The sequence below is a fragment of the Vanellus vanellus genome (genome assembly GCF_965231255.1).
Source record: "Vanellus vanellus genome assembly, chromosome: 1".
NCBI lineage: Eukaryota > Metazoa > Chordata > Aves > Charadriiformes > Charadriidae > Vanellus > Vanellus vanellus.
Window position 1 is genome coordinate 1,230,805 of NC_138905.1, and position 10,012 is coordinate 1,240,816.

The following is a 10,012-nucleotide window of genomic DNA, read 5'->3' on the forward strand; positions in this document are numbered from 1 at the left end:
AAAATATACTCCAAATGAATGGGAGTATATTTTAACTGGGTGAGAGATTGGCAGTGGTTTAGGTATGGTCTACCCATGCCCTCAAGTTCATGTGAAATACGTCATTTTGGGATTAGGACCATGGTTTGCCCACCGTCAGGCAATGGATCATCTTTCAGAAATAAAGGTATACAGAGGTGGGCTGAAGCCGGAAGAATTTGGTGGATCTTCCACATCCCTCATCATCCCCAGCCCAACGGTTTTCCTGAGTGGACTTCTTAAAACTCAACCACAGTTTGGCACTTGGACCAGCGAGTCCCAAATCTCAACCAGGCCCTGCCCCCATCACGGGTGGCAACGTCACCTTGACAGCGTGGTCGCTGCTTTAGGCAACCAGTAGACCGTGACTGGTCTTCATTGTCCGATCTGTAAAGCTTTTGATGGCAACCGTGATGAAACTTCAACTTTGGGTATAAATGATGATCACCAGCTGTCCGTTGGGTGAACCATCCGGTTTAATCAGCTGCAATAAGACCGTTCTCCTTCCAAACGCCACTTTGAAGGTCCACATGGGAGGTGGTCAACCGTCAGGGAAACAAACATCTCCCTTCCCAGCGGTGGATAGCCAAACCACCCGTTACTCAGGTTGTCTTCCCTGAATCCTCGGTCCGACCTTATTCCTCACCCCGATCGCTTGTTCGGCAATTAGCCTGGAGTCAAACCCAACTTGTGGGAAACCAGGAGTACCAGATTAAGAGGGATTTGGGGGGAAAAACTCCTTTAATTCCCTTTCCCTGTCACAATTGTTATCATATAATGATGAGGTCACATTTAGCAATGACAATAATGCTCCTTCCCTTCTCCCGGGGATGGGACGGCAATCGCATCATTCAAATTATGAATGCGATTTCTCCGGTGGGTAACGAATCGGGTTGTTGGTGTTGCTTCACCACCCACCACCATTAGATGCCGAATTTGGGTGACCTGCAGAATCCGCCCCCGAAGCATCCTGGTACCAACCTCGTTTGCGATAATTACTCCCCAGCACCCCGAATTACGGACTGCAGCCTTCCGAAGCATTACGACACCCCAAGGCACAAACTCCGCCTGGGCAGGGAAGAGGAGCGGTGGTAATTACACTCCGCTCCGCAATCACACCCAACTTAAAACGGGACAAACGAACACCAGCTCCTAATGATCCTCACCTGGACACCTCATGGGCCTCTAATAATTAATCCCCAATTAGAAAGGGTGATATTTTTTATATTCTGGAACTCTGGCATCTGACACGGGATATTAATAATATGAATTGCCAAAGGTACAATAATTTAACCGGTCCTAATTTGCACCAGTTTACAGAGTAATGGCTGGCTGAGCACTAACGATGATTGGGGGACACATGGCCCAGAAGATATATCTGGCTATGCAGATCACAATCTCTTTTGATTAAGTCAAATTAAGTCAATTAAGTCGTTAATGAAATTCAGTTGCTCTTCCAACCCACAGTGCTCAGTTGGACAACACCATGATGACCTCGGGCAAAAGTGGTGGCCCACCATCTAAAGACCCTGGTGGTGCTGGCTTGGTGGCACTAACGCCTACAAGATCCCATCCCCATGGTGGGCAGATGCCTGCACCGTGGCGCTTCTTGGTCCTTGTCTAAAAATTTAATATGTAACTTCCAGCACAGCCATCGCCTTGGCCATAATTAGTGCGTAGACTCTCTTCTGGCCTGGAGGTGTTTGTGTGCTAACAAATATTACTCGTTGGTTTTCGGCTAATGAATCTAAACAAATCAAATATGACAGAAATACCATTCAGCACCACGTCACCAGGAGCCACCCCTGCTCAGGGTCTGCTGCTGACACCAGTTGACACATGGCCATGGTCTTGGCCACCAGACCTGGGAGCACGGACGCGGCGTGGTTTAGTGGCCTCAGCTCTCCTAGCTGTGGGGGTGGTGGGATTTGGGTTATGTTTGTATCAGATCACTGTTACAGTGACAAGTGTGGCACCCTCGTGTCTTAATTGATGAACCCTCGTAGGACCTAAAACAATAGCATCGGGCCTGTGTGGATAGGTCTCCTCCTCAGGCATCAAGAGGCCAGAGAGATGCCCCAGGGACACTGTGGTCTTACTCTCGGTGACCCACAGGGATGCTGTGATCTACTGCTGATGACCCACAGGGGTGGTGCGGTCTCACTCCTGGTGACCCACAAGGATGGTGTGGTCCCACTCCTGGTGACCTGCAAGGACACCCTGGTCTCACTGCTGGTGACCTCAGGGACACTGTGGTCTAACTTCTAGTGACCCACAGGGATGGTGCGGTCCCACTCCTGATGACCCACAAGGACGCTATGGTCTCACTGCTGGTGACCTACAAGGATGGTGTGGTCCCACTCCTGGTGACCCACAAGGACACTGTGGTCTCACTCCTGGTCACCCCAGGGATGTTGTGGTCCCACTCCTAGTGACGCACAGCAACACTGTGGTCCCACTCCTGGTGACCCCTGAGTGGCCGTAGGCCAAGGGGTGGAGCATTGGAGCACCCATAAAGGCGACCCATGGAAAAAACACCAATGGAGGAGGATTCCCGCTGGCCTGGGGACCCGGTACAACCTCAGCCAACAGAACGGGGAGCTGGGGACATCCTTGACGAGCACAGAGCAGAGACACCGCGCTAACGAACCATCCGGATGGGAGAGCAGATGTCAGCACCTCAAAATGGCGGAGACACCTCAAAATGGCAGTGGGACCTCAAAATGGCGGTGACACCTCAAAACGAAACACAGATGTGTCCATATAAGTCATTAATCATAAGTACCCTTCTTGCTTTATTAGTGGTAATTTGGAATAAGGAGTAAAAAATATATTTGCTTTTCTGAGAGTAGTTTTGTAGTAACTCCCGATACCCTCTTGCTTTACTCGTCGTTGGTAATTTCTAGCGATTTGTAATAAAGAAATTATACATTGCTAATAGCAATTAGTCATAGTAATTGCTAACAGTAATATTTAATATTAATATTAATCTGTATTATTACTATTAATATTAGTCCATATTATTACCACTAACATTGCTGTTAGTAACTACTGATAACAATAGTATTTTATACTATAGTCAGAGCAGACAATAAGAGTCACTAACAGTAATAGTAATTAATAACAATAGTAATTTATAGTCATTTTAACAAAGAAATTGATGGAAACAAAGCCACCGAGTCCGCGTGCCTGGTGGGACCCATCAACCTGCCAGCAGAACCCCCGAGGATGTCGGGGTGCGCGGGGGGCTTTGGTGGGACCCCCCTGCTGGAGCCCTCCCGGGTGGGTGGGAGGGACGTCCCGCACCGGCAGGACCCCGGTGGGGGCAGGACGAGGAACCCCCGTCACCAAGTGACCCTCCGGGAGCCGACCTCCCACACCCGCCCATGGCTCTGCACCGAAAACCATATAAAGAAATCACTCGGTACCTGCCCAAAATGAGCTTCTCTGTGGCAGCTTCCACGCAGGATGAAGATATTTAGACATTTAAATAATTATATTTACAGCTGTGCACAGGTAAAAGTTCATAAGTCTGTACCTGCTTCATTTGGCTCCACATCCCAGTGGTGACCAGTGACGAGTGGTGTTCCTCAGGGGTCGGTACTGGGACCAGTGCTGTTCAACACCTTTGTTGGTGACATGGATGTTGAGATTGAGCACACCCTCAGCAAGTTTGCCGATGACCCCAAGCTGTTTGGCGAGGTAGACACGCTGGAGGGGAAGGAAGGGTTGGCATCCAGAGGGACCTGGACAGGCTGGAGAGGTGGGCCCAAGCCAACCTCATGCAGTTCAACAAGGCCAAGTGCAAGGTCCTACATCTGGGTTGGGGCAATGCCAAGCACAGATACAGGCTGGGCAGGGAATGGCTGGAGAGCAGCCCTGAGGAGAAGGACCTGCGGGTGCTGACTGACGAGAAGCTCACCATGAGCCAGCAGTGTGCGATCGCAGCCCAGAAGGCCAACCGTATCCTGGGCTGCATCAGAAGTGTGGCCAGCAGGGCGTAGAATCAGAATGGTTTAGGTTGGAAAGGACCTTGAAGATCATCGAGTTCCAACCCCCCTGCCATAGGCAGGGACACCTCCCACTAGACCAGGTTGCCCAAGGCCACATCCAGCCTGGCCTTGAACACCTTGGGTCAAAGGAGGTGATTCTGCACTTCTACTCCACTCCCGTGAGACCCCACCTGCAGTACTGCCTCCAGCTCTGGAGTCTCCAACATAAGAAGGACATGGACCTGCTGGAGTGTGTCCAGAGGAGAGCCACGAGGATGATCCGAGGGCTGGAGCACCTCTCCTATGAGGAGAGGCTGAGAGAGTTGGGGCTGTTCAGCCTGGAGAAGAGAAGGCTCCGGGGAGACCTTATTGCGGCCATCCAGTGCCTAAAGGGGCTCCAGGAGAGCTGGGGGGGGACTTTTTACTGGGCCATGTAGTGACAGAACAAGGGGGAATGGCTTCAAACTGGAAGAAGGTAGATTTTGATGAGATATTAGGAAGAAATTTTTCATTCTGTGTGCGGTGAGCCCCTGGCGCAGGGTGCCCCGAGGAGCTGTGGCTGCCCCATCCCTGGAGGGGTTCAAGGCCGGGTTGGACGGGGCTGGGAGCGACCTGGGCTGGGGGGAGGTGGCCCTGCCCAGGGCAGGGGGGGGACTCGATGGCCTTTAAAGTCCCTTCCAACCCGAACCATTCCATGATTCACTAGTGGCAATTCTGTAATAACCTGTAATATCGATATATTTGCTTTATTATTGTTTTATATATATATTATATATATATACACACAATTGCTTTTTGTAGTGATTTGTAGTAGGGAGAGGGAGAGAGAGAATATTATTCCATTCCATTCCATTCCGTTCCATTCCATTCCATTCCATTCCATTCTATTCTATTCTGTTCTGTTCTATTTCCATCATGTCATGTCATGCCATGTCATATCGTGTTCTTCCTAAAGGTCCTTCCAACCTAGAGGATTCTATGTTACATTACGTTATGTTAACTTATATTAAGTTATATATTTTGTATAAAATATAAAGATTGAAAATATATAATTTTAGCTGATACAAAATATATAGCTATTTTATATTTTGTATCTAATATAGAATTATAGAAATATTACATATTTTGTGTTTAATATACATACATATAGTATATTTTAAAGTATTTTTTCCCTAACGGTGGTTTTTCCATGCTGTGTGACACAGGGACCCTCAGGAGCGCAGCCCCGCGTGTGTCCCCCCACCCAGGTCACCCCCCTGTCACCTCCTGCCCGCCCGTCCCCCTCGTTAGCTCTAATTAAGAGCCATCACTTCTCCCCTGCAGTCCCGTCCCCGTCCTCCCCGGTGGGTCCCGGCCCCAAGACCCCATGCACGGGCAGGAGTGGGGACGGGCGGGGACGGCCAACACCGGGCACAGCTGGGCACAGCTGGATGGGGTAGGACTGGCTGGCTGGGGCACAGCTGGCTGAGGCACAGAAACAGCTGGGTTGGGCACAGCTGGATGGGGCACAGCTGGAAGGGTCGAGGGCACAGCTGGATGGGGCATGGCTGGATGGGGCATGAGCACAGCTGGATGGGGCACAGCTGGAAGGGTCGGGGCACAGCTGGGTTTGGCACAGCTGGATGAATAGGGCACAGCTGGATTGGGCACAGCTAGAAGGGGCACGGCACAGCTGGATGGGGTATGGCTGGATGGGGCACAGCTGGAAGGGTCAAGGGCACAGCTGGATGGGGCATGGCTGGATGGGGCATGAGCACAGCTGGATGGGGCACATCTGGAAGGGTCAGGGCACAGCTGGGTTTGACACAGCTGGATGGATGGGGCACAGCTGGATGGATGGGGCACAGCAAGATGGGGCACAGCACAGCTGGATGGGGTATGGCTGGATGGGGCGCAGCTGGAAGGGTTGGGGGCACAACTGGGTAGGGCACAACTGGATGGATGGAGCACAGCTGGATGGATGGGGCACAGCAGGATGGGGCACAGGTTGATGGATGGGGCATGAGCACAGCTGGGTGGAGCACAGCTGGATGGATGGGGCACAGCAGGATGGGGCACAGGTTGATGGATGGGGCATGAGCACAGCTGGATGGAGCACAGCTGGGTGGGGCACCGCTGGATGGGGCAGGGGCACAGCTGGGTGGGGCATGGGCACAGCTGGATTGGGCACAGATGGAAGGGGCACAGCACAGCTGGATGGGGTATGGCTGGATGGGGCACAGCTGGATGGGGCATGAGCACAGCTGATGGGGCACAGCTGGAAGGGTCGGGGCACAGCTGGGTTTGGCACAGCTGGATGGATGGGGCACAGCTGGATTGGGCACAGCTGGAAGGGGTATGGCTGGATGGGGCACAGCTGGAAGGGTTGGGGGCACACCTGGATGGGGCACAACTGGATGGATGGAGCACAGCTGGATGGATGGGGCACAGCAGGATGGGGCACAGGTTGATGGATGGGGCATGAGCACAGCTGGATGGGGCACAGCTGGATGGACGAGGCAGTGTCATTGGTGCAGGGGCACAGCTGGGTGGGGCACAACTGGATGGATGGAGCAGACATCATTGGGGCAGGGGCACAGCTGGACGGGGCACAGCTGGACAGGGCACAGTTGGACAGGGCAGGGGCACAGCTGGGTGGGGCACAGCTGGATGGGGCAGGGGCACAGCTGGGTGGATGTGGCAGACGCCATTGGGGCAGGGGCACAGCTGGACAGGGCACAGCTGGACAGGGCAGGGGCACAGCTGGGCGCGAACAGAACCATCCCAGCCCCCCCTCGCCCCCCCTCCCCGGTGCAGGGCGTGTCCGGGGCGTGTCAGGGGCGGGGCCTGGCGGGGCGGAGCCGTGGCGCCGGGGCGGCTCCGGGGGCCGGGCGCGGCGGCGGCAGGCGGGAGACCACGGTGAGGGGCGCGGGTCCGGGCGGAGGGAGCCCCCCCCCCATCCCACCACCACCTCCCCGGGCGGTAACGGGGGCGGGGGGCGGCTGCCGGGCCCCACAGCATGCCGGGGGGGCGGGAACGGGGGCTGCTGCCCACCGCCCTGCGCTATACCTCCCCCGGCCCTATAACCACCACCGCCCTGCCCTACAGCTGCCCTGGCCCTATAACCACCACCTCCCTGCCCTGTAGCTGCCCCAGACCCTGCCTGCGGACCCCTGCCCCATACGTGCCCTAGACCCCTGCCTATAACCACTAAACACCCCTGCCCTATACCTGCCCTGGCCCTATAACCACCCTGTACCCTGCCCTATAGGTGCCTCGGCCCCCTGCCCTATAGCTGCCCCAGACCCTTGCCCTATACCCACTCTGACCCCTGCCCTATAGGAGCCCCAGATCCCTGCCCTATAACCACCCTGGCCCCTGCCCTATAGGTACCCCAGACCCTGCCCTATAGGTACCCCAGACCCTGCCCTATAGGTGCCCTAGACCCTGCCCTATAACCACCCCAGCCATGCCCTGCCCACCCCTGCCCACTCCTGCCTGCCCCCATCCTGCCCACCCCTGGTAGGGTGGATGTCCCCCGGGGTCCCCTCCGTCACCATGGGGGGGTGTGCTGGTTTTGGGGTGACCCACCGGTGTCGGTGATGTGACCGTCTTCACCAGGTGCTGCCCAGTTGGTGGGTCTGGCAGGATGGTGCTGGTCCCCATCGCGGCGCTCTGGGCTCTGGCTCCCCTCCTCGCCCGGGCAGGTACCCAGCGGCAGCGGGTGGGTTTGGGGACACCCCCCCCTCTCTCTGCACACCCTGCATGGGAACAACAGTGTGGGGACCACAAATTGTGGGGCGAGGCTGGGCTGCCGGCAGGAGCTGCCTGCGGGCAGGGGGTGACGGTTCCCAGCATGGCGGTGGTGACTCACCGGGCGTCTGCTTGGCTCCGACGAGCCCTTGGCCTTGGCAGGAGCTGCTGCTCGACCTCAGATGCCACCAACATCATCCTCACTGCTGTCCTAATGTCCCATCCCCCCTCCCCCATCCCCGACCCACCTCCAGCACCCGGGATCCAACAGGGGCCCCCGTGTCCCCCTGTCCCAGGGGGTGTCCAGCTCCATTCCCTCACTCTGTCCCCACCACGTCCCCAGTTTGGGGCTCCTGGGGGAATTGGAGGGGCCAGCGTGGGGATGGTGACACCGCTGTTGCCCCCCCCAACCTCCTCCTGCAGAGCAGCCCCCTGTCATCGTCACAGCAGCCGTCGGTGAGGACGCCTGCCTGCCCTGTGGCACCCAGCCCTGGGGACACCTGCGTGGGGTCACCCTCACCTGCACCCACCAGGCTGGCACCCACCACCCCGTCCCCGTCCTCGGCCACCGCCTGGGCTGGCACCCGCCACCGGAGACGGGCTGGCACCCGCCGGAGGAGCCCAACAGCCGGTTTAGGGGCAGGGTCGCCTTCTGCGCCACGGGACCAGGGGACACCGGCGTATCCCTGCTGCTGAGGAACCTCAGCGATCCTGATTTCGGGAATTATTCCTGCTATGTGGCCGGTGATGCCACCGATGCCCCGCAGCTCCTCTGCAGCCTGGTCCTGCAGCCCACCGGGGCAGGTGAGTGGGGTCGTGCCACGGGATGGATCCTTGGGGGGAGGTGTCCATCCAACTGGACATCATCCAGTTTGGGGGTCACCCCCGTTCCCTGGTGTGTCCATCGCCTGCCCCATCACCCGGACCAGCCCCTGTCCTGTCTGCACCCCCTGGCTCTTTGGGGGTCCCCCAGCCCGGGCATGGGGCAGGGAGTGTCGTAGGGGGGTCCGGCTCCTGTCCCCACCTCCCCATGTTGCTCAGCAGAGGTCCTCAAAAATGCCGAGCCAGACATGATCATGGTGGTGTGCGTCCTCACCGCTGCCTTCACCGTGGTGGCCATCGGGGTCCTGGTCTGCTGCCGCTGCGGGAGGCAGTGCTGCGGGCGCAGAGGTGGGTGCTGTGGGTGGGGGGTCCATCCCATGACCCCCCCGATTCAGCTGGGGAGAGGCTTCAGGTTGTGGACGGGTTTTTCTGCTGACTTCTGGCTCCTTTGTGAAGCTGGAGATGGGATGGGATGGGATGGGATGGGATGGGATGGGATGGGATGGGGATGAGACGGGGATGGGGATGGGGATGGGATGGGGATGGGGGTGGGATGGGGATGGGATGGGATGGGGATGGGATGGGATGGGGATGGGGATGGGGATGGGGATGGGGATGGGATGGGGATGGGGATGGGGATGGGGATGGGGATGGGATGGGATGGGATGGGATGGGATGGGATGGGATGGGATGGGATGGGGATGGGGATGGGGATGGGGATGGGGATGGGATGGGATGGGGATGGGGATGGGGATGGGATGGGGATGGGGATGGGGATGGGGATGGGGATGGGGATGAGGATGGGATGGGGATGGGGATGGGGATGGGATGGGATGGGGATGGGGATGGGATGGGGATGGGATGGGGATGGGATGGGGTGGGATGGGATGGGATGGGATGGGATGGGATGGGATGGGATGGGGATGGGGATGGGGATGGGATGGGATGGGGATGGGGATGGGGATGGGATGGGGGATGGGGATGGGGATGGGGATGGGGATGGGGATGGGATGGGGATGGGGGATGGGGATGGGATGGGATGGGGATGGGGATGGGATGGGGATGGGATGGGGATGGGATGGGGTGGGATGGGATGGGATGGGGATGGAGGGGGATGGGGATGGGGATGGGGATGGGGATGGGGATGGGGATGGGATGGGATGGGATGGGATGGGATGGGATGGGATGGGATGGGATGGGGATGAGACGGGGATGGGGATGGGGATGGGATGGGGATGGGGGTGGGATGGGGATGGGATGGGGATGGGGATGGGATGGGATGGGGATGGGGATGGGGATGGGGATGGGTGGGTATGGGGATGGGATGGGGATGGGGATGGGGATGGGATGGGGATGGGGATGGGATGGGGATGGGATGGGATGGGGATGGGGATGGGGATGGGGATGGGGATGGGGATGAGGATGGGATGGGGATGGGGATGGGGATG